Here is a 17,461-nt window from a genome sequence, read left to right on the forward strand (position 1 = left end):
GGCACAGCCGCCTCCTCCTCTGTGTCTTCTGGAGGTTGCGCTCGCTCGCGGCCCCCTTGTACGTATGAAAGCTGTTGGTGGCGCTCTGTCTGGACGTGGGGTCGCAGCCGGCAGAGGCGTGTGTGGCTCGTGGGGCCCAGCAGGGGTCGGTGTGGTGGCCGTTGCGGCTGCCGGGCCCCCGGCCTTGTGGGCTGGGCGCGCTCCCGGGGCTTCTCGTGAGGAAGGGTGCCGGCCTCGGGCTGGCGGGCGGTGGGTCTTCTCTTGGTTGGCGGTTTTCTCCGAGTCTGACGTGAGGGTGTTGACTCCGGGCAGCTCTCTCCCGCGTCCGTGGAGATGGTCGCACCGTGGAACCACTCGCTGGCCCAGCGTATCGTTTTCATCGTCCTGATAGGTTACACTTTCCCGTGTAAAAGCAGGGACGTGCTCACCGTCCAAAAGCAGGATGGTGACACTGACAGCCTTTGGGTGACAGAACTCTCCCCCGGTCCTGGGCGCCCACGGGAGCAGCCGAAGGTGCCGGCCTGGCCCGTGCCAAGGCCCTGGGGCCTGCAGCCCGGAGAAGGTTCCTCCTGCATCCGGGCAGTGTGTCAGCCGCCACTGTCCTGGAGAGGAATGTCCCCGAAGCCCTGCACCAGTGGCCCCGGTACCGGCCGGGAGAGGGGTTCCACCTCCTCTGCAGGTGAGACGTGGGTGACGCTTCTCACCTGCTTCCCAGGGTGGGGACTGTCCTTCCCGCTGGGCGGCCTCAGGTCCCAGCGGCCAGCAGCTGGGGAAAAGCGGGGAGTGTGGGACATGTCTCTGTGTTTGAGGGTATCACATGATGAGTCCTGGGCCGCACGAAGCACGTCTGAGTGTCCTGGGGCGGCCGCAGCAAAGTCACCCAGACGTGTGGCTTAAACAGCATTTATCCCCCATAGCCCGGAGCCCGGAAGCTGGAGATCAGGGGCCGGGATGGTCTCTTCAGCGAGGACCCCCTTCCCCCTTGCAAGCGTGCCCTCTCTGTGTCCTCACACGTGGGGTGGGGGCTCTCTGGCGTCTCTTCTTACAAGGACACTGACCTTACAGGACTAGGGCCTCATTCCAGTTACCTCAGTTTACCTAATTGTCTCCTCAACGAGCCCATCTCCAAATGTAGTCACATTCCAAGGTGCTTGGGGGTTGGGACTCCCACATGTGAATTTGGGGGGCAAACAGTTCGGCCCATGAAGCCCCCCGAGTGGCTTGGGGTAGTCACTCTGGTACCGGGAGCTTTGCTCTTGGGTTTTGAGAGGCCCCGATGACATCTGGAGTCTGGGTGGGCGGAAGGCACGCTGGGTGTCCCTGCACGCAGCGGGCTGTGTGAATTGGGGGCCCTGAGTTCAGGTGGCGACTTGCCCCGTCCTCGTGAGCTCAGGCAGGGCCTCCAGGCGCAGCTGCGGGCGGGGGGGGGACAGGACGGAGGCTGCCAAAGCTGCCAGGCCCTGCCGACCGGGACCCTGGCAGTCATGGCCTGCACCCCGATGTGTCGCTGGGACCCCAGGCCCTGCGCTGTCCATGGAAACCAGACCCACGGACGACGGCCCCAGGGTGGGGGCAGCCCCTGGCAGCCTCAGGCCCTGTGTGGTCTGGCCTCCACTCTCCTCTTGCCCAGGAACACCTCCCTGCCAGACAAGGCTTGTCCCGTTCAGAGCACATAGTTCATTCCATGGCACGGGGCTGCTCAGAGCATCCCACCTGCCCCCCCAGCATCCCAGCAGCCCCTCCAGAATCCCACCTGCTCCCCCAGCATCCCCTCCAGAATCCCACCTGCCCCCCCAGCATCCCAGCTGCCCCCCAGCATCCCAGCAGCCCCTCCAGAATCCCACCTGCCCCCCAGCATCCCAGCTGCCCCCCAGCATCCAAGAAGCCCCTCCAGAATCCCACCTGCCACCCAGCATCCCGGCTGCCCCCCAGCATCCTGGCTGCCCGCCACCATCTCGGCTGCCCCCCAGCATCCAGCATCCCAACAGCCCCTCCAGAATCCCATCTGCCCCCCCTTCCATCTCGGCCCCCCCCCCCCCCCCCCCGCATCCCCGCCCCCCCCCATCTCCATTTCTCCTGGGCATCTCCTCTGCCTGCCCGCCCTCATTCACAGCATCTTTGAGGCCTGCGTGCCACCTGGTGGCCGTTGTGTGAACTGCACGCACAGATGCCCCGGCTGTGGACGGGGGCTCAGCAGGGGCTGGGAAGGGGGAGGAGGCTTGTGGGTGCTCCTTCCTCCGGCCCCAGGTCCGGTGTGTCAGCGAGCAGCCGCCCTGCCCCCAAGCGGAGAGCCCACTCCCACTGCGTCCCACCTTCCCTCCACCCGTTTGAAGGCAGAGACCCCTGCGGCCTCCCTTGTCCCCCACCCTCTCATGTCCGCTGCCTCCTGCCACCCTTGTGTCCCAGCAGGGGCCCTCTCCGCACGCAGCCCTCTCTGGGGTGGGCAGTGCCTTCTAAAACAAGCCTCACCGTTCCCAAAGCTCCCTGTTGCATTTAGGAGAAACCTGGCCCCTCTGTCTGGGCCTCCAAAGTGCCACACATTCAGGCCCTCTCCCCCTCCCTCTACTTCACTCTCTCCCTCTACCCCAGTGCGCTGTTTGCTGACCCTTGGACTCTCCCCACTGCTGCCTCGGGGCCTTTGCACAAGCTCTGCTCTTGGCCTGCTATTTCTCTGGCATGCCACATGACCGGCTTCTTGTCCAGCTTTGGGCCTCAGGCTGGCTGTCACTCTTCCTGAACCTGCCACCTGGGGGTTCCCTGCTCCTCTCTCCTGGCGCACCTGCTCTTTCCCAGCAGTCTGAGCGTGCCGGGGGATCTGTGGGTGGGTTTGCAGCTTTCCATCACTGTGCACTGCCTGAGGGCAGGGGTCCAGTGTTGGTACTCTCCCTACATGCCCAGCATGGTGCTCCCAGAATTTGGACATCCCTCCTTTGAGACCCCCCCACAGGACACCCGCAAGTTGCCGTGTGGTCCTGGGCCTCAGCACCCCCCCCCCCGACCCCCGCCACCACCGGTGGAATAGAGGAGGTGGTCAGGGCAGCTTCAGACTTAGCCCGCTGGTGGCCTTGCTGGGTTTCCAAGGACGTCCCGGCTCCGTGGCCGAATGGAGCCGGATTGCTTCGGGTCGGGGGGTGGGGGGGGGGGGGATTGAACTGGCTGTGTCCGGCTGTCACTGGAGAGCCCTGACCACGGGGGGTGGCGGGCACCGGGGATATACCAGGGAACGAGGCAGCCCGGTCCCAGCCTCCAGGGACGGATAGGAGTCGTGTCCCTGGCGGGGCCGGGAAGGAGGGGCAGGGTGAAGCGGGGCCAGGTCCGCACAGGTGCCGAGGGCTTCTCCAGGGAGGGGGCCCCCTGAGAAGGGCAGGGGAGACCAACAGGTACTGGGGGCTGGGACAGGCAGGGACCCCCGCCCCCGCAGCCTACAGCCGCCGGGCCCCTGCGGGCGGGAGGGCCCCTGCGGGCGGGAGGACGGGAGGGGGACTTCCTGGCAGTGGCAGAGGTGAGGTCGGGGATGACCCCGGGGCCGAGGAAGAGCCCCCTGGCGGGCGGGGGGAGCGGGCCTGAGCGGTGGTGGCCGGCAGAGGGCGGGGCCGCGGGCCACCAGGTGGCGCTGTCGTCCGCGAATTGCGGGCACCGCTGGCCGGGGCCCAGAGTGCGAGCGGGAGCCAGACCGCAGGCGAGAGCCCAGGAGGGGCCGAGCGTGGGCTCCGTGCGAGGGGCCCGGCGACCCGCGCGCCGCGGACACGGTGGAAAAAAGTCCCCCGAAGCTGGGCTTTCCCAGGGAGCCCATTTGCCCCCGTCCCCTTTCACAAGCCTGGCGTTGGGAGGCCGAGCTGTTATCTCGGCGGAGCGAGGAAGCCCCAGGGCGGCCTCCCGGGGATTAAGCGTTCTGCTGAAGCAGGCATATTCGAGGGCCTGCAAAAGCCATTTGGGGAGGGATCTCGGCGCTGCGGGTCCGGCCCCGGGGCCGTGAGCGGGCACACGTGCGACCCGAGCCCCGCCGGCCGCTTCCCGGGGAGGGGCCCTTCCCGCCACGGCGCGGGCACGCGTGTGCGCGCGCCCTGCCCGTTGCACGCGCGGAGCGCGCGGCGCCCCTGCGTGTCCGCCCGCGTGTGCGCGTGAGCGCGCGGGCGTGTCCGCGCCGCCTGAGGCGCGCTGTCCGCCTGCGTCGCCGTGAACGTGACCGTGAACGGGCCCCAGGCCTGTCGGTGGCCCTTTGTTTCTGCCTCTGCTGCGGGGGCAGAGCCCCCCCGCCCTGGGCAGTGAGAGCCCGGGCCCAGGTGAGGCGCCGGGTTTGGGTTTTGTGTCTTCTCGACTCGCACACAAAGAGAGGCCCTCAAAGGCCCGGCACAAACAGAGGGTTCCGTGCCTTCTGGCGCTGAGCATACCAGGGGATTGTCCCGCGATGCTGTGGTTAGAAACCCCGTGAGCCGCGGCCCGGAGGCCTGGGGGATGAGGTCATCGCTCGCGGCTTCCTCCCTTGCTGCCGGAGGCTCCCTCAGCCCCGCCGCCTCGGTGACCCAGCCCTCCTGCCAGCTGGCTGGCCCCCCTGGGGTTCCTGCTTCCCCGAGGCGCAGCGCGACACCCTCCTGCTCCCCCGGCCTCGTTGCGAGCTGCAGCGCGAGGCCCCCCGGGACCGTGGGCACCCTCGAGGGCCATCCGTGGGTCCCCGTTTCTCAGAACGAGGTCCGGGTTCTGTCCCCGGTACCCCGGCCCCTGCAGACCTGCGCGTTTCCAGCTTCCGCCCTCCACGCCCTTCAGATGCCAGCGAAGACGGCTGGGCTAACTTCAGGGCCGGCGAACGCTCTCTGCCGTGCCCTTCGCTCGCACGGAGGGGACGCAGCTCACAGAGCCTAAGTCACTTGTGGCCAAGGTTTTCCACCAAGAAACCCCGAGGTCTCGTTTGCTCCGGGGCAGCCTCCTCCTGGGGGGGCCCTTCCCGCTCAGGCCTCACCTCTCTGCTTGGTGAACTCCTACACATGCGACAAAGCCCCACTCCACAGTTGCCTCCGGGGCCCCTTTCTGCTAAACCCGTGGCGTCACCTGCTTCGTCCACTGGAGCCCAGGGTGCCCTGGGCAGACCGCATCTCCCTGCTTCACAGCCTTGAGCTCACGTGTCCCCCTTTCCCCAGCAGGGCTCGCATTCAGATAGGTGTGGGCTCTCAGGGGCAGGACACGGGCTTCACGTCTGCACCCTGTGGGCCCTGCCTGAGAGCGGCCAGTGCCCAAGTGCAGGGCAGGGGCGACCCCTCGATCCCTGAAGAGAGTGTGTGTGTGTCTGTAGTCCCCAAAGAGTGTGTGTGTGTGTGTGTGTGTGTATGTCCATCCGTGATCCCCGAAGCGTGTGTGCGTGCGTGTGTGTCCGTGTCTGTGTGCACGTGTACCCTGATAGGTCACACTTGGGCTGTTGCTGGCACACATGTTCAGATTGTCCTTCTGCAGGGCGGGGGCTGTCCGCTGACCCTGGGTGTCCCGACTTCCACGGGCAAACCAGACCTTTGCTACTTTCGACAGAAGCACTGAGATAGATGTAAAGAGCCCCGAACGGCTGCGGTCTGCATTCTGGATGTTTCTGTGCCTGTGGAAGAAGGGCAGGGGACCTCTTCTCCCGGGTCTGGCAGGCAGAGGTATGTGTCGTGCTGTGTGAAGACAGTCGGCCTGGGGTGCCCACTGCACGGCCCGTGGTGTGGAGCGGCCCGTGGCCCTGCTCAGTGTCCTGCTTACGTGCCCTAAACCCAGGTGCCGACCCAGGGTGACAGCGTGGAGGGACGCCGGGACGCTGGTGGGCGGGGCGGGGGCCCAGGGCCCGTGAGCAGGGGCCTGATGGGCACGGTGCTCGTCTGGTGGGGGCAGGCTGCTGGGGGGCCATCTCTCCTGTGCCGGGTGGGGCAGGGAGGCCCTGGCAGGCCCCCCCAGATGCCCCTCAGTCCAGGTCAGCCCCTGATGCCCCCGTACATGTCCGCAGAATTGGAAACCAGTGCCCTCCAGGGGACTTAGCCGGCTCGCCAGAGCCCCATGCTGGTGGGCAGGGACCCCTGAGAATGATACCCCACCCCCTTGGTGGCCTGAGGCACCTCTAAGACCCTGGTGCTTTGACACCTGCTTGCTGGGCTTCAGCCCTGGCTCTGCCTGACCATCCCCCACACTCGGGGCTCTATGCCTCGTCCCAGATTTTGTCGAACGAGTGGGGTTGTCACGGGTCGTGACCCCCGTGACCTGGGCGCGGCGGCCATTCCTTCGTGGTCTTCCTCCTCCGGAGTTTTGAGGGGCCGGTGCCTGCTTCAGAAAGGGGACAGTGCCCCGGCCCCCGAGGACGTCTGAGCAGGAGGAAGCAGAGGGCTCGAGGCTTGAGGGGCCCAGGGCAGCAGCTAGGCCATCCCACCACCGGGGACATAGTTTCTGCCCCACCTGGGACCCCGCTCCTGGTGATGGTTACAGGGTTTGGGCCGGCTGCGTTCCTGTCCCTGAGGGGACATTCCCTCGTGAGGGGTCTGCACTCAGCCCAGGTGTGTGAAAGCAGGAGTCCTCGGCTGTAACCGGAACCTTCCGGCGGTACACCGGGGCCCTGTGTTGGAGGGTCAGTGGCTCGCTTTCTGTGACAAAGACACCCTCCGTGAGGCCCACAGCCGGCCCCCGTTATCTGTCGCCAAAACTGTCGTATCGATCAAGTCTGTTCACAGCGAGGTGGGGGGCCTGGGAGGGAGGTGGCCGAAACTGCCACAAGCATCCGAAACTTTCCTGAAGAACGCCGCACCCCGTCCTGCGGGAGGGTCTGAGCTGGGCCCACGCTCCTGGCCCCGGCCGGCCAGGCCGGCCCTGTCCTTGGGGGCTGCTCAGCCTGCAGTTCTCTCTGCCTGGGTGGGGACAGGGGTGTCCCCTGCTGCCCCCGGGTCACCCGCGAAGCGGGGCACCTGTTCCCTCTGGCCCCTGCACCCCGAGTCCCCTACAGATGCCGCCCCGCTCTTGGTTCCAACTGGACTCCTAAAGGAAAAGGGAGGTGGCCCTTGGCTTGTGCCGAGTGCCAGATCCCCGTGGTCCTGGGGCTACTCTGTGATGGCCAAGTGGAGGCCCCGGGGCCCCAAGACCAGCCAGGCCTGGCCGGTGCCGGCCTCCCCTGCTCTACAAACCGCCGGGGCCTGGGCCTGGCTGTGTCTCCATAGCATTTCCTGTTTTCAGGCTGTTAAACTCTGTGATGCAAGGCACGTGCTGGCATCTGTGCTGGGGGCCCTGGTGCGAGCCCCGGCCGGCACCCCGGCCGCCCTGGGCTGTGCGGGCCTCCTCGACCCTCCTCCCTGGGAGACTGTCGGCCCCGTGCACGGGACCACCCCCCCCCCCAGCCCCTGTCCCCCCTGGGGCGGACATGACGGCCGCCTGTCGGGAGCAGGGGCACCGGGGCCGGAAGAGCCAGGTAGGGGGACGGCCCGGGTGGTTGCCCAGCAGGCCAAGCGGCCTCTCCGGGCACCTGGGGTGCACGCGTGTGCGTGGTTTCCAGGCTTTTCCCCCCGTAGTGGCCAGGCGTCTGGGTGGTCTCAGGTTCCCCACCGTACCCCGCTGTCTTTTCTTGCCTGCTTTCAGAAATCGTGCTGATTCAGCTCCGGGTTGGTAACCGGAGACGGAGCGGCCCCGGGTTGGGGCGCAGGCAGGGGTGGCGGGGACGAGCGGGGCGCTCTGGGTGGGTGGGGGGGCTCAGCTCAGCCTCTGGTGTCGGGGCGGACGCAGGAGTCCCTCCTGCCCGCCTGGAAGGTGATGGCCGTCGGCGGGGCGTGTTCGCGTGCCCCCGGGTCTCCCATCGGCCGCCCCCCCCCCCCCCCCCGGGGGGGGGGGCCCCGCATGGCACTTTGGGTCGGCCCGGAAGGCGCGAGCCCGCGAGGGAGGCCTGGGCTGCCCGGGGCTCCCAGGCCGGCTCCCGTGTTTTCTCTCCCGCCTGGCCCGCCGAAACCCATTGCGAGCGTCTCCCTGAGGCCCAGGACAAAAGTCAGACACTGGGGTGGGGGCCCCTCGCCGCGGCCCCGCAGGCTCCCCCATTCGGGATTTAGCGGGATTAGAGTGTGCCTTCCGCGGGACAGGTGTTTCCTTTATGCTGTGCCCGAGGGCTGGAGAGACGCTCGTCATTAAGTGCCACATTCAGTGGGGGTCCCCGGCTCGGGGTAGCTGGAGGGCCTTGTTTTCACATCTGACCCCGGCCAGCTGGAGAGCCTTGTTTTAAGCACGGGGCAACAGCTGACATAACATAACGGGGACCGGGCTGAACAGGCAGCGTGTCGCCGGGCGCAGGCGGGCCTGGCACTGGCACTCGGCGGGGGGCTCCCGGGGGGGCTGCCCCGGGGAGGTCGTCCGGGGTAATGGGATGAGCCCGGAGGGGCCTCGTGGCCGTGGGGTGCGGTGCTGCCGGCCGTGTTTGCCAGCTGTCGCCGCCCGGGTGAGCGGGCTGCCCGAGTGGCTGGCCGCCGGGCGGGGGCCACGGGCCCATGCAGGTGCCGGAGTGATCGCCCCAGGGTACTGCATTCAGACGGGTTATAATCACGTTCTTTGCCTCCCCAGGTCACACAGAATGAAAACCAGAGCCCCGGCTGTGCAGCCATTGAAGTGTGTGATTGTGGGTCTTTGCAGGCAGGAAGAAGGGGGCTCAGGGCCGCTCGGTGGGGTCGGGAGCCGCCGCCCGCTCACCCCGCCCCCGCCCCCGGCCCCCCGCCTCCCCCGACCTCGGAGTTGGGGTGTAGCAGCTCCCCTAGTGTGTGCTTTGTTTTCCGGCTGTAGAGTCATGTGATGGGCACGTTGGGTGGGGCAAGTGGAGAGGGGGGCCGTGGGTGACCCCCAGGACCGGTGGCTGCTGACAGCCCTTTTTAAGAACGGGGTGGGAAAGGCCCTTGGCCAGGAGCCGGTCCGGTGTGCCCAGAGCACCAGCTGTCCGCTCCTCCGGGCTCTCGGGCGGCCCCCGCTGGGCCAGGAGGGCCCGATGACACCCGTAGGTTCCAAGGAGCTTCTTCAGGCTCACGGGAGCTGGGGGTGATGCTCTGCACCCCAGGCTGTGGCTGCTGGCCACCTGGGAAGGCGAGGTCCAGGCCTCCCCTTGGGTGGAGGCTGCGGGGCACAGACCCCCAGCCTGAGCCCGGGGCGAGGGAGGCCACGCCAGACCCACTGCCGCTGCACCGAGAAAAGTTCCTTGTGCCGAAAGCCAGGCTGGGGCGGCCGTGGCCAACGGTACCGTTTTCCCGGCTTGGTTGGGGTCCAGGGCAGTTGAGGGAGCAGGTCGAGAAGGACGGGCCTGGGCTGGCCCTGGTGCCTGGTGGAGAGGCAGGCGGGCAGAGGCCCCCCCCCCCCACGCACGTGCACACGGGGACAGCACACACAACTACACACACGTGTGCACAAGCACGCTCAGTCCTGGAGCTTCGGGCCGGCAGGGAGCGAGACCCCTCGGGGCCGCGTTCCATTTGCACATTTAATCCAGAAACTGTCAGCGCAGAAGCCTGGAGGAGAACAGAATGTCAAGTGTGTGCTGAGAGGCGCAGCCTGCCCCCTTTCCTGGCGGGCGATGATCTGGTCAGTTTCCGAGCACGATGAGCTGAGAATAATTTGTGCATTCAGAGCAGGGTTCGCGGGGAGACCTGGGGGAAGGGCAGGACTCTTTCTTTTACTTGTAGTTTCTTGGGCTGCCCTGAGTCTCTTCTCCCGGCCGCTCCCTGCACCCACCGAGGAGGGTCGGGGCCGAGCCCTGCTGTCCTCGGCGGTGGAGGCCGGGCCGGGGTCCGCACGTGACTCACTTCTCGGTGTTGCCTACCCCGTGATGTCCCTGGGCCCGGCGGTTGCCGGGGAAGCCGGTGGCCCCGCAGTCTCCGGGGAGCCGGGCTCGGTCCCACCATTGGGATCCCTGAACTTTCCCCGAGACACCCCTCATCTGCTCGTGGTCTCCGTCTCGGTGTCAGGTTCAAGGTGATTTTCTCGGAAACGAAGACATCCGTGAGACCGTTTGGTGGCTCTGGGACATCGGGAAACACCTCTCCTCCTAGGGGTCTGGGAGCATTAGTTCCCAGGGCTAAGACCCCCATCCTAAGGGCCGTCGCCGGCCCCTGCGTAGACAGACGGCGAGGGGCAGCGGGAGGGGGCTGTGGGACAGCTGGTCTGGGAAAGACTGGCTATAGGGCGTGGCCCTCCGAGGCGCCCAGACCCTGGGCCTCGGCAGGGAGCCTGCAGGAGGTGGTCGGGGTCGAGACCCCCCGAGACCTGACCCTGCTGGGCCTTGGTTTTGTCACATGTATACGTCGAGTGACGTTGGCAGCTCTGACCCCAAGGGCCGTTGGGGTTGGGCACGTGTGGCGTGAAGGTTCTCGGTCCAGAGGGCCAAAGGGACGTGGTGGATGAGGTGCACAGTGGCCTCCCCATCTGGGCAGGCGTGGGGTGGCAGGGTGGGCGTGCCGGGGAAGGGGCAGGAAGGCCGTCTGTGCCGCCAAAGGTGCCCTGGTCACGAGCCGGTGACCTCGCTGTGTGCTGGCAGTGCGGGCACAGGTCTACACGAGGCACCACGCCACTGCTTTGTTTCCTCTGCCTCTGACGGAAGCCAGCCGTGTCGGGCTCTGCCTGGTGCGTGGTAGGTGCCGCATCTCAAGGGCACAGCTGGGTGTGACACGTGCAGACGCGGTGACACAGCCCCCGCCATCAGGACAGCAGACACGATCCTCCCAAGTGTCCTTGTGCCCTTGAGGTCCCTCGCCCCCCCCCCCCCGCCCACTCGGGAGGTACCCGAGGCCGGTTTCCATCAGTACTGACCCATTTGCATTTTCTAGAGCTTTCTTCAAATGGGCGCCTACGCCCGTGCCCTCCTGCCTGGCTCCTTTTACTTGGCACCGTGGTCCTGAGGCTCATCCCGGTGGCCGCGTGTGCCGGGAGCCCTTTCTTCTTGATGCCGCGTCGCGTTCCGCCACGTGGGTGTCCCGCCGTCTGTTGATGGATCGCACGTTGATGAGCATCTAGGCGGTTTCCGGTCACGAGCCGTGGTGGGGACACATGTCCAGGTTGTGGTACGGACTTGTATCTCCTGTTCTCTTGGGTAAACACCTAGGAATAGAGCGGCCACATCGTACGGGAGGCGTTCGTTGAAATACCGAAGACATTGGCAAGCGGGTTTCTGCTCGTGGCCCCACAGCCACGTGGGGACATCTGGCTGCGCCACGGACTCGCCGCCACCTGGCGTGGTCCGTCTTTTCCTCCACCCAGCACGCGTGGGCGGTGGTAGCTCAGGTTTTAATCTTTATTCCCCGGTGACTAGGGATGCCCACCTCATCTCCATTCCCGTTTGTATGACCTTTTCGGTGAAGTATCTTTTCAGATCTGCCATTTTAAGATTCAGGGGTTTGTCTCGTTGCTCAGTTGTAAAAGCTCTTTGTAGATCGTGGATGTGAGGCTCTGTGCTCACAAGCATTTCTCCCCCGTCTACGGCCGCCCTTCTCATTTACGGAACGGTGTCTCTTAAAGACTAAAAGTTCTCAATTTTAACGAAGTCAGGCTTATTGCTTCTTCCTGTTTCACGCTTTCTGTATTTAAGGACTCTTACTCTGTCCCAAACACACGATTACTGAGATTTTCTTCTCTACTTTCTTCTGGTAGTTTCAGTGCTCGTCTTTAGGTCCACGAGTTAATTTTTACGAGCCGTGTAAACTATGGGTTGAGATTCACAATCTGTTACGTGAGTGCCCGGTTGTTACCGTGCTGATTGTTGAAAAGGTTATCCTTGACCCATCGAACCCCACTGACACCTTTTAAAAAGTCAACTTAGGAGAACGTGGGCTTACTTTTGGACTCTTTATTCCAATACATTGGTCAGCAAATCTGTGTCTGTGCCTTCATTACTGTAGCTTTACAAGAAGGCTTGAAATAAATTAAGGCAACCACCCAACCTTGTTCCTCTCTTGCAAGTTTCTCTGATTTCCCCAGGTCCTTTGCATTTCTTTTTTTTAAAAATTTTTTTAATGTCTTTATTTTTGACAGAGAGAGAGAGAGAGACAGAGCATGAGTGGGGGAGGGGCAGAAAGAGGGAGACACAGAATCGGAAGCGGGCTCCAGGCTCCGAGCCGTCAGCACAGAGCCCTATGCGGGGCTCGAACTCACAGACCGCGAGATCGTGACCTGAGCCGAAGTCGGACGCTCAACCGACTGAGCCACCCAGGCCCCCCACGGTCCTTTGCATTTGTACATAAATTTTAGAACCTTTTCCAAGGCAGCCTGGTGGGATTTTGTTGGGGATGGTACTGAACCCAGAGATCAGCAGGGGGAAGCTGGGTCTACGGAGATCAAATCTTCTGGCCCTTGGACGTTGTACATCCCCCATTTATTTAGATTTTTAATGTCTGCCTGGCTGTGTTGTACTTTCCAGAGGAAAGGTGCTATGCATCTTTTCTCAGACACCGAAGTATTTCCTATTTTTTATGCTGTCGCCTATAATATTTCTTTGTTACGTTTGGTTTCTGATTATTCACTGCTGGTATTCCAAACTGTAATTTCGGTATCTTATGTCTTGAATCTTTCCTAATTCGATTCTTTCTTCTAGTGGCTCTTTTAGTGGGTTCTGTGGATTTCTTACACTGATAATCACGTCTTCAAGTAAAGGCTGTCTTAGCTCTTGCTTTGCAGTCTGGACGCCCGCCTTTCTTGCCCAACGGCACGCCGCCTCACAGAGGCGGGCAGAGCGGGCGCCCTCACCTTCCCACTCATGGTAGGAGAAGCGCGCTGAGCCTCTCGCCGCCGAGTGTGATGTCTACAGCAGGTGTCTGTAGACCTCCTTTGCCAGATCAAAGAATATCCCTTCTAATACAGATGCTTGAGAGGTTTGTTAACACAGGTGGGTGTTGAATTTTGTCGAATGTTTTTTCTACATCTCTTGAACTACTCACGGCGAATCGCGTTGATTGATTTTCGAATGTTAAACTAAGCCTGCGTTCCTGGATAAACCCTACTTGTTTGTGTTGTATTTATTACCCTTTATATAGACTTTTGGACTTCATTTGCTCTAATCCTGCTAGGAACTTTTTTGCATCTTAGTTCACGAGGAATATTTTCTATAGTTTCCTTATAACATTTCGGATTTGGTACCAGAGTGATGCTGTCGCGGTTGAGTGAGCTGGGCTGTGTTCTCTTCATACGGGAGAAGAACTTTGTGCAGAATTGGTTTTATTTCTTCCCTACACGCATGGTGGAATTCATTGGTCAAGCTGTCTGGGCCTGAACTTCTCTTTCTAGGAAGGTTGTTAGCTAGATTCTGAACATACTTAATAAAATATCCAGGCGACTTATTTCTTCTCGAGTAAGCTTTGGTATTCTGTGTGTTTGAAGGAATTTGTACGTTTCACCCAAGGTGTTAAGCTCAGTGGCAAGTTCATGATGTTACGTTTTCCTTTTAACAGCCGTGGGACGTGTAGTGATGTCTCTTCTCTCACTCTTGATATTGGTAATGTGTCTTTTTTGTGTGCGATGGGTCTGACTAGAGTTTCCTTGATTTTATTGACCTCAAAGAACCCACTTTTGATTTGGGGTTTCAGTGTTTCTGTTTTGTGATTTCATTAGTTTCTGCACTGATTTTTATTCTTAAAAGAGCTTACTTGGTGTCACTTGGCTGTCCTTTTTCTAGGTTTTCAGAAAAAAATGTAACGTTTGTTTATTTTTGAGAGAGAGAGAGCACAAAGCAGGGGAGGGTCAGAGAGAGAGGGAGACACAGAATCCGAAGCAGGCTCCGGGCTCCGAGCTGTCAGCACAGAGCCCAACGCAGGACTCAAACTCAAGAAACATGAGCTCATGACCTGAGCTGAAGTCGGACGCTCAACCGACCGAGCCACCCAGGTGCCCCTTCTAGTTTGTTAAGGTGGAAGCTGAAGACGTCGTTAGAGTCCCTCTGATACAGAGTTTGGCGGTATGCATTCCCCCTGACGACTTCACTTGCATCCCACAGATCTTGACGCATTATGTTATTTTCCTTGCATTCAAAATATTTTCCTAATTTCCTTTTTGTTTTCTTCTTTGATGCCTGGATTATTTAGGAGCATAGGACTTACTGCCCAAACATGTGAGGATTTTCGAGATACCTTTCTGATATTGATTTCTGCTGTAGTTCATTTGTGGTCAGAGAAAATACTTAATATGATTGGATTCTTTTTAAATGTATTAAGACTTGTTTTATGGCCCCAGCATACGGTTTGTGTTGGTAAATATCGCACCGGGCGTGGGAAAACGGCACGTGTCCTGCTGCCGGGAGGACCGTCCCGTGGACGTCGACCAGGTGGCCGCGGCCGGCGGCGGGGTCTGCTGTTGTGGTGACCGCAGGGCACTGAGACCTCCAGCTCTAAGGAAGGGGCTGTGGGCTGGTTCTTCCAGAGCTGGTCACTCTCAGAGTGTGTTGTGAGGTTTTGTTACTGGTGTGTCAGTATTTGGGGCCGTGTGTCCTCTGATGAATGGGCCCCCTTATCACCACGAAGCTCCCTTCTTTATCCCGAGTCACGTGCTTTGCTCTGAATTCTACCTTGTCCGCTACTAACTCCGGATTTCTTTTCCTCCGTGTGCCCATAGTGTACGTTTTCCACGTCTCTGGCCTTTAACCTACGTGCGTCTTTATACTTCAAGTGGGCTTCTCGTGTGAAGTTCATGCTGAGTCTTACCTGAATCAAAAGGTTTTCCTCTTAATGCATCGCTTAAGCTCGTGTGCACCTATTAGCGTGACTGAGATGCCTGGTGTCAGCTGTCAGTGTTTCCATAACCGTGTATATTTTGTCGTAGCTGCCGTGGTGGTGCTGTCTGCAGGATGCGTGTTCTCTGCTCCGTAGAAACACCCTGATGTTCCGGAAGGCTCCCTTCTGTCTCGACAGCTGCCTGTGCACTCACACTGTGACGTCTCCCCAGTCCTTGCGAAGACCGTCACCGTCCCGTCACCACCTGGCACGCTGACACTCGTCCACACCCCCTCACGCCCGCCCGCCGCCCTCACGCACCACACGTGACCCTCCGGCCTCCTGGGTTTCGGGCTCCGGAACCCGGTGGGCAACCGGGTGCCCAAGGGAGAGACAGTGACACATGCGGTTGTGGTTCTCAGTCGAGGGGTCCCCAGTGGCCTCGCTGGGCAGTGTGGCTGTGCGAGCAGGGGAAGGACAGAGTCGCACAAATATTTTGGTCACGAGTGCTCCCAGCAGAGGGGACGGCATGTGGTCCTGTCCCCTGCCCTGCGCCAGCCCTGGCCTGGCTGGCCCTTCTGTGCTGGAGCTGGATGGGGCCTCGGCCACCTGCCTGTGACCCCCCCCCCCCCACCGCGGGAGAGCCTCTGTCTCTGGCTGTGGGGTGTCAGGGACCCCAGGGCTCGTGGGTCGGACGCAGGGGGCTCGCTGGCCTCAGGACAGGAAGACGGTTAGGCCTGGGGAAGGACGGAGCAAACCAGCAGCACGAAGGTGCCAGCGTTTCCCGTGGCGGGGCGGGGGGCACACGCAGCCCCCCAGGGACAGCGCGAGGGGCCGGACGGCGTGGGCGCACACGGGTGGGGTGTGTACCAAAAACACTTCTTTAAGATTTCTTTTATAAAACGGACAGACTATTTTTCACAGCATTTTTAAGCTTACGAGAAACTGCGCAGAAAGTGCAGGAAGTCCCCGCGTGCCCCCGCCAGCACCCTGACCGTGCCCTTCTCTCCTCAGCCGGGCCGTTCGTCACAATCGATGGGCCGACGCGGATCTGTTACCGTTCGCCCGAGTCCACCCTTTCCGTGGGGGGTCACCCTTGGTGTCTTTTCTGTGGGTGTCGACCGATGTGCGAGGGGGTCCTGTGTCGTGCAGAGGAGCGTCCCCGCCCAACGGTCCTCTGTGCCACCTGTGTGCATCCTCCCTCCCCTGCTCCCCTGCTCCCCTGCAGCCGCCGGTCTTCCACTGTGTGGAACTGTGCTGACTCCTCGGCGGGCGTGTCCTAAAGTGGGGTCCTGGCCCCGCGTCGGCCTCGGAGGCGGGGTGAGCCCTGACCACTGTGGCCTACAGCTAGCGCCTCTCTTGCTCGTTTTCTCTTCCGTAAGCGTCCACGCTCCTTGGCTCCGAACTGGGCCGCGCTCTGAGCATCCACAGGGTGAGGGCGACCCTGTGCCCTCGGGGGCAGGTCTGGGCTTGGCCGTGTTGAGGCTAGAGGTCGCTCTCTGATCCGGGGCCACAGGGCTCGGACGTGGTCCCAGGCAGCTGTGTGGGAGGCCCCCGGCCCACGTGTACCCTGTCGCACCTGGGCACAGGCCTGCCTTCGCCCCTGGCCCGAAATCTGCTGTCCCTCGTCCGGAGCGTGCTGGCCGCCCGCCCGGCTCCCTCCCTCGGCCAGGCCTCACCGGCACCCACAACATGGCGGTCAGGACAGACCTCCTCACAAAGGGAATCAGATCGAGTCATTGCCTTGTTTAGAACTCTCGGAAGCTTCCCACGGCTGTGAAGGGACAGCCACACCCCTCCCTGTGACCCACAAAGCCCCTCGGGGCCCCGCCTCCTGGACTCGACCTCCCCGACGTCTGGCCTTCGCCACGCGTGACCCTCCTGTCCTGCGGGCTGCGGCTGGGTGGTCACTCCCCGGGGAGGCCTGCCTTCCCCCCCGTCCCCGTCCCTCTGCCCTCGCTCCTCGCCCGCAGTTGGGTCCCCCCGAGAATGAGCCTTTTCGGTCACGGTGCCGGGGGTCTCTGCAGGGGAGGAGCCCCGTGAGCGGCGGTTGGCTTTCTTCCGTGTGGGGGACCCTCACTGTCGCCCCACCGCCCCCGCGTCAGGTCGCTCTGGGGATGCGGCGCAATGGTGTGGGCGGCAGGCGGAAGAAGCCAACATACTTCGAAGGTCACAGGAAGCTCAGAACTCTGCACATTCCCTACTGAGCAGCTCTGAGTGCACGCGGGGGGCGGGGCGGGGGGCCGGAAAGCCGCCTGAAGTGAGCTGGGCGCCCGCGAGCGAGGGGCCGGGGACACACCTCCTAAGGCCGGAGTGCGGGGGTGGGGCCCCAAGTTAGCGCCTGAGCCCGGGTCCCCCGAAGGCAGATGGGACGTGGGCAGTGAGTCTGGGGCTGGTGGAAAGCCTTCTGGGTGGGGCACGGCTCAGGGGCTTCTGGGAGGAGCCTGGATGACCCCGGTGGCCGCAGGGTGAGCTTCGGGTCCCCTGGACTCAACCCAGGACCCGGCTGCGGATAGGGTTGGGGTCCCAGGTGCGAGGTGTGGACACAGGCTGGTGCTGGGGCATCTCGGCACCTGTTTCCTGGGCATTTCTTGTACCCTCTGCCCCGCACGAGGACGTGAGCCAGAGGGGGTGTGAGGCACCCTCGGGAGCTCTTGACGGAGAGGGAGACCGGCGGCCCCAGGCGGTCACCAAGACGCGAGGTGATGGCTTGCTGTGCTAGGTGCCCAGGGAAGTCACCAAGGAGGACAGGGGTTGGGGGGAGACCTCCTGGGGGGCGATCGGGGACCGCAGCCCAAGTCCCCGGT

The 17,461-nt window shown here is 62.6% G+C and overlaps 1 protein-coding gene across 1 annotated transcript in view; it reads left to right on the top strand.

The window, feature by feature from the left end:
* KCNQ1 (potassium voltage-gated channel subfamily Q member 1) overlaps nucleotides 1-17,461 on the top strand; it is a 316,316-nt gene that overhangs the window by 45,128 nt on the left and 253,727 nt on the right. The window lies entirely within an intron of this gene.

Source organism: Panthera uncia, chromosome D1 (assembly GCF_023721935.1).
Source record: "Panthera uncia isolate 11264 chromosome D1, Puncia_PCG_1.0, whole genome shotgun sequence".
NCBI classification, from domain to species: Eukaryota; Metazoa; Chordata; class Mammalia; order Carnivora; family Felidae; genus Panthera; species Panthera uncia.